The sequence below is a fragment of the Urtica dioica genome, chromosome 8 (genome assembly GCF_054948205.1).
Source record: "Urtica dioica subsp. dioica isolate 48M chromosome 8, U.dioica_male_clone48M_v1_H2, whole genome shotgun sequence".
In the NCBI taxonomy this organism is placed as follows: domain Eukaryota; kingdom Viridiplantae; phylum Streptophyta; class Magnoliopsida; order Rosales; family Urticaceae; genus Urtica; species Urtica dioica.
In genome coordinates this window covers 31,748,216-31,755,522 of record NC_142763.1, presented here as the reverse complement: position 1 = coordinate 31,755,522, position 7,307 = coordinate 31,748,216, and the positions used below count along the sequence as shown (strand labels likewise).

The 7,307-nt window shown below is 41.3% G+C and overlaps 1 pseudogene; it reads left to right on the top strand.

Moving 5' to 3' along the window:
* The first annotated feature begins 4,610 nt into the window (after positions 1-4,610).
* On the top strand, positions 4,611-6,312 carry LOC149389220 (putative UDP-glucosyl transferase 73B6 pseudogene; annotated as a pseudogene).
* Positions 6,313-7,307: the final 995 nt, after the last annotated feature.

Sequence of the window (7,307 nt, the reverse complement as noted above, 5' to 3'; positions counted from 1 at the left end):
TTATTTCAAGAAAAACTCTTCGAAGTGATATTATGAGAAATATTTTGGAAGATAAAGACACACTTAGAGCCTGCTTCATGTCTGCTCGATTTAGCGTAACGCTCACTTCTGATATATGATCGAAAAATGCCAAAATGGATTACATGTCTGTTGTAGTTCATAACATAGACGAGGCTTGAAATCTAAACAAGAGGATCGTAGCCTTTAAAAGAATATATGGTAGTCATACAACTGATGCCATAATAGGAATCCTTCTAAATGTAATAGAAGAGTTGAATTTTCATGATAGAATAATTACAATAACTCTAAATAATGTCACAAACAACGATGCCATTGTGAGGGCTTTACGCCTTAAGATACCCAATCAAGAGTGTCTTTTACACCAAATGTGTGCTACCCATATCATAAACCTCATAGTGAAAGCCGGGTTTAGGCATTTCGACGAGTGTATCAGTAAGATTAGAGATGTCATAGCTTGGATAAACAATTCAAACGAAAGGATAGATGACTTTAGGAGGCGTTTTTTAATGAACGGTCTTGACGAGAATAAATTCCACACTGATAACAGGATTATTTGGAACTCAACATTTTTAATGTTGAATTCTTTTTTGTCCGATAGACATGTAGAGGTTACGTGAATACGTGAACAAAAACGGAGGCCATGATATAACCGAAACAGACATCGCAGTGGCTAAAGTCTTTACTCATTTTTTCACGTTTTTTACGATGAAACATGTGCATTGTCCGCTGTTTACACACCCACAACTCATTTAGCCATACATAGTGTTACAAAAATTGCTGAACATCTTCACGATTGCAACCATTTTGAAAATTTCCAACCATGCGTAGAATCTATGAGAGCAAAATTTTCAAAATATTGGGAGAACTTCAAAAATTCCTTACTTATATGATTTTGCATGCATTCGAGACCCCCGAATGAAATTTGGGGGTTATTTGACATTTTTACAGTATTTAAAACGTCATACTGGACAAGATTACATTACACATTATCATGCTAGGATCGTGGAAGAGTTTTACTCCTTTTTCAGGTTTTACCAGCGACAAACTCCAGCGTGTCCCGAGCCAAGTCCACCCCGACACTCATCGACAAGCAAAGGAATGTTACGAGATATAGCTCGATTTGCCCGAGATGGAACTTCATCTCCAAGATCGCCACTACATCCCCAACCCACTGTAGATACGGCTTCCAACAATGAGATCGCGTTATACACCTCTCAAAACTTTTCCTACATGAACCAAGACGACCTCAACTTGCTATTGTGGTGGCGTCAACACGAGAACATGTTTCCGATCTTGTCGAAGATGGCCCGAGACGTACATTCGATCTCGGTTTCAACGGTGTCGTTTGAGTCCAATTTTAGTAGCTTGGGTCGCATCATTGACGATCGAAGGCAGAGTTTGAAACCCGAAATGGTCGAAGTTCTCACCATATACAAAGATTGGTGTCAACACGAACAACGTTCTCAAGAAACATTTGTGAACATTGATCTTGTTGATAACTTTGATATGAACTTTCAAAACATGACTAATAATAATATGTAGTCTTATTTTAATATTTTACTCATAATATTGTTGTAATGTTTTTACCTTTTTTTTTAAGTTATTAATAAAGATGAAATTCGATTTACATATTCATACCTTCTTTTGAAATTTTAACAGTTTAGTCCCTTTTATTTACCATTTAAATTTGATTTTTAAAATTTTTTTTAATTACTTAATGGAAGTTAACGGAAATGCATGTTTCCATTAAGCCTAACGAAAATTCCACTTCCGTTAAGCAATGAAAGACACCATTTTGTCTAACAGAAGTGCCACTTCCAATAAGCAATTGGAAGGTGGCTTATTGGAAATAGAAGAGGTAATTCCTTACAATAGCCAGAGTGATCCCTGACCCGCTCTCAACCACGAAATCAGGTCACTTCTTCTTCTTCTTCTTCACACACACACACACACACACACACACACACACACACACACACACACACACACACACACACACACACACACACACACACACACACACACACACACACACACACACACACACACACACACACACACACACACACACACACACCTATTTCTTTTATTTGATTACATGTGTGGTTTTATTTTGGCATGACTTCTTTATTGTTTGATTATAAGATATTTTGAGGTCTTACTGATTTTCATTTCACCCTTGACTAATTTAGGGGTTAAGGTTGTTTCTGATGGATTTTGAGATTTTTTTGAATATCCTAAATTTGATTTATGGGCCTTTAGTTTTCTTCTTCTAACAATTGTGTGCGTCATATATGTAGTGCATGTTCATGTTATGAGATTTTGGATATGTATATCAGTTTCTAATTCAGCATTATCGGATTTTCCTATTCTTGCGTGTGCGTGTGCGTGTGCGTGTGCGTTTCTTTAAGTATTATTGCTTCATTTTTTGTTTCATTGCAGACAATAATGGATTGGAGCAAAAGGATGTGCTTTGTATATATGAGATCGATCGACAGAAATATACGCGTGTACAATCTTTGACTTTTGCAAAATATTTATGTGAATACCCATCGGTTTCCTAAATTTTTTTATTCGATTTCCTCTACGGTAAGCGGTTTCCTGTCGGTACCGATTTTTTTTAATACCCTTCGGTTTTCCTTCCGGTAAGCGGTTTACCCCCAAAATTGAAGTCCCGATACGGTAACGATAGGGCGAACCTTGGTTTTTACCATACTATATGTTGGAGTGGTGATTATAGATGACAATTTTACCCCATATCTATCACCAGCACCTTATCACGTTAATTTGTAAACATCAAAGAGAGTAAGATTCTTTTTTTGATTGATGCAGTGGCCACAAAGATAGATTTTTGCAATTTATATACGAATTTTTCCGTGGGAAACCATAAGAAGCCTCTTCAATTTTTTTTCTTCTTCACATTTTCAACCATAGAAGGTAAACAAATGAAGAAAAGCCCGTTATTTGAATCAAACCGATGACATTACATTATAAATTATACACATTCATTTTAGCAATTAGCTTGTCGAATAACAATTAATCTATCACTTGATCTATTCCTTTTATCAAATATACGATCATCAATATCTGAAGAGTTTTTTTTTTAAAACGGTTTTTCGTATATTATGTTTAGTAACATAATTTTATTTGATAAAGCAAATAATTTTGTTCAATTTTATAATGTAACTGACACTAATAAATTTAAATATATACATGAGAGTGTCTGCAATTTATTTATGCATATCATAATTGGAGAATTATGCCTATTTATTCTATTTTTGAATAAAAATATCTTTCAAATACATGATTTTGGTTCTTAATTTGTTGTCAATGAAAATGCTATAAACTATCTGAATGATTGAAATTTAGCCATTAACATAAGACAAACTTCTCTGAAAAGACGACAGAATTACGGTTTCATCTTGTGAATTGACGGTGACAAGTAGCAATGATTTTGCGATTGTGGTTGTTAATCGCGTTTTTGGATTAGCATTCAGAACCGTCCGTGGATTGATCTATGGTCGGACCCTATGACTGCACGTAGGTTAGGTGTGGTGAAGTTCTTCTATTCTCGTCGTCCTCGCCTCGCCGGAAAGTGGTTTCTGGCTCCTCGTCACTTCGTATAGTCCGCCTTCGTGTTCTTCACGTTCTTCGTGTTCTTCGAGTTCTTCAACCTGAGAATCAAGAAACATGAACTAGGGGGCGTAGAGGGTTTTCCCCCGACGCGCACTCCGACGCTCAACATTAGCAGAGGTGGAAGGTCTCATCTCGTCTCTAGAGGGTAGAGAGAGGAAATGAGTTAAGAGAATTTAGAGTTGAGAGAATTTTGAGTCGAGAGAATTCTGAGTCGAGAACGACTTGTCTGAGTTCAAAATGACTTACCTTCTGGAAATGTGAATGAGCTATTTATAGGATATTGGCGCTTGTCGCTTGGCGCTTGGGGCTTGTCGCTTGCCGCTTGTCGCTTGCCGCTTGGCCAAGTGCCATCATGAAATAGCTTGCAACCATGTTTACCGGTCCTCGGTTTTGGTCAAACATATTTTTAGCCCGTTTGACTGAGTTATTCTTTTTTGAATTGTGCGGTCGTTTTAGCAATTGAGACGTCATTTTTATCCTAAGAAAAATGACGGTATAACAGTGGTATCCGATCGAAGTACTAGTTTTGTGACGGTTCTATATGTTAGAATAAAATATACTGATTTTGTATTTTAGTTTTTGGACCTTGGGAATTTTAAGCCAAAAGTATAATTTCTAGAAGTCAACTATAGTAGAATCTCTGTAGCTCTCTAACTAAGATAATGAGTTGGGTAGGAAATTCTAGTCCAATTATACTAGATTAGCAATGGCAAAATCATAGATTAATAACCATACAGTGAATCCGTATCAAGTTTACCGCATTCCCTTTCTTGTTAATTTTGCTTGTATAAAAAAAAATGGAGCAACGACTTTGACGAGAAACGGTCAAAATCCAAAAGACTTAAAGAGTAAAGACTCGATCCAGAAAATTCTACCAACCAAACCAGCTTGCTCTACCTTCATCTTCTTCCACATAAATGATATTAACCACTTGTCGTCCGCGAAATAACGCTCTATTAATACGTTCATTTTTTTATTATTTTTAAATCTCAAAACAGCTTCACTCTGATCCGTTAAAAGTAACTTCACACATTCTTTAACGTTTTCACCCGGCATTGATAATATCTCCTCATCACCACCGACGATGGATATCGCCGCCGTAGAGGCTAACCGCGAGGAACTCCACGTTTTGATCTTCCCTCTGGTGGCGAAGGGACACATGATTCCGGCGCTGGACATGGCCACGATGTTCTCCGCCAGGGGAGTCCGATGCTCCGTCGTCACCACCCCTCTCAACGCCCCTTTCTTCCGCCGCGGCGAGACCGCCGCCATCTCCGTCGTCACCGTCCCTTTTCCGTCCGAGCAGGTCGGCCTCCCCGCCGGAATCCAGAGCCTGGACGCCATCTCGCAGCCGGACCACCACCCGAAGTTCTTCCGCGCGCTGGAGCTCCTCGAGCCGGCGCTGGACGGCGTCGTCGCCGAGCTCAGACCCGACGCCGTCGTCATCGACGTGTTCTTCGGCTGGGCGCCGGACCTCGCCGCCAAACACGGCGTTCCGTGGCTGGCTTTCTGGGGCACGGGATTCTGCTCCATGTGCTGCGAGGACACCGTGGCGAGGCACAACCCGTTCGAGCTCGTCAGCTCCGACGACGAGCCCTTCGTCCTCCCGGGCCTCCCCGACCGGTTCGAGCTCGTCCGCACCCAATTGCCCGACTCCATCGGGAGCGAGTTCACCAAGATCATCGAGAAAGTGAGCCGGGTCGCAGAGCGCAGCCAAGGAATGGTCGTCAACAGCTTCTACGAGCTCGAGCCGGCCTACGCCGATCACTACCGGAACGTCATCGGCCAGAAGGCGTGGCACGTCGGGCCGGTCTCTCTCTGCCGCGCGAGAGACGACTCCCCCGAGACCGACGGCCACGACTGCCTGAAGTGGCTCGACTCGAAGCCCCCGGACTCGGTCGTGTTCGTGTGCTTCGGGACCAACGTGAGCTTCTCGGACGCGCAGCTGCGCGAGATCGCCGCGGGGCTCGAGGCCTCGGGGCAGTACTTCGTGTGGGTGGTCGCGAAAAAGAGCGATGACTTGGAGGGCTGTGATTGGCTGCCGGAGGGGTTCGAGGAGAGGACGCGGGGGAGAGGGGTGATCGTCCGCGGGTGGGCACCGCAGGTGCTTATCCTAGGCCATCAGGCGGTCGGGGGTTTCGTGACGCACTGCGGGTGGAACTCGGTGCTGGAAGGGGTATCGGCGGGGGTGCCGATGGTGACATGGCCGATATTTGCGGAGCAGTTCTACAACGAGAAGCTGATCCTTCAAGTGTTGGGGACGGGGGTCGGGGTCGGGACGAGGAAGTGGGTCCCGTTGGTTGGGGATTTCGTGAGGGCGGAGCAGCTGAGCCGGGCCGTGACGGCGGTGATGGTCGGTGAGGGGTCGGGCCCGATGAGGGCTCGGGCCAAAGGGCTCGGGGAGGCGGCCCAGAAGGCGGTCACGGAGGGCGGGTCTTCCTACTCGGATCTCGGGAATCTCATTGAGTTTGTCAAGTCAACCAAGAAGAATTGACCATGAAAATTTCATTAAAGGGTCTTATTCATTATTGTACTGGCTAGTAAATTATTGGTCTGTATTTTTCCTCAATGTAGTAGAGAAATAATGTGATATATTTTTGTGAAGTTCAGTTGCCAGTGGGACATTATGAAATATTATCTTAGGTTGTGAATTAATCTTAGAAGAGAAATCGCGCAATCTATTCTAGTCTGCATATTGGTCAATATCACGTTTTAAGACCATTAAAAGCGTAGACAAAAATCATATTTATGATGTTGAACATATTGACTTGTGGATATCGTCACTAGCTTCTCAAATTTTGAACACCCAATGAGAAAAAGTCTCGACCTTATGACATGGTGGTGGTGATTGTTTTGATAATAGGTCACGTACTGATATCTATATTATGTGCCCTTCTTTCTATCTATCTTATGCAACTTTTTGTGTATCAACGGTTATAGTATTCATTAGCATTTATTCTTTCCGTTTTTATATCTATTAATATTCATAGCAAATGCTATGTTAAGAAGTTACTTATACTCCTTTTTCTATTCTTGTAATTACCACGTTACAGTGTATATATGCTTCTTACAGTCAATATCAAATATATCGAATTCATATTGTCTTGTTCGTGGTATGATAGGTCACTCGAAACGTTACAGTGAATGTTCACAAAAACAAAAGAAACGTACTGTGAGCGGTTGTTTGACACATCGGATCATCAAATCGTTAAACCCTATAATACGTATATGCGGCTCCCCCTTGAAGAATACAGTAATTTTCCAAATCTGTCTTCCCGGATGAAATTACTTAAAATTGTGATAGATGGTTGTTCAATTAAGTTGTTGTGATGACTTATTATACAACTGATTGATTTTAACATGATTAATCTAAATCAACAATCAATCAAACAATAATCTGAAAGGAATAAGGACACAAAACTGATAATTTTTTTTGGTGATAAACCACCTACTCACTGAGTCTGTAACGTCCAGGGTGAAAAGTAATCCACAATATGAATAGTCAAATGTACAAAAATATTAAGTTTGACAAAACTCCTTTTCGCAAGCTCGTTGTCTATGATGATCTCCAAAATAGATAGACAAACTCAAAGTTATGGCTACGTAAATCTTTACCAAATAGAAAAGTAAAGTCGCTCAAACAAACCCTA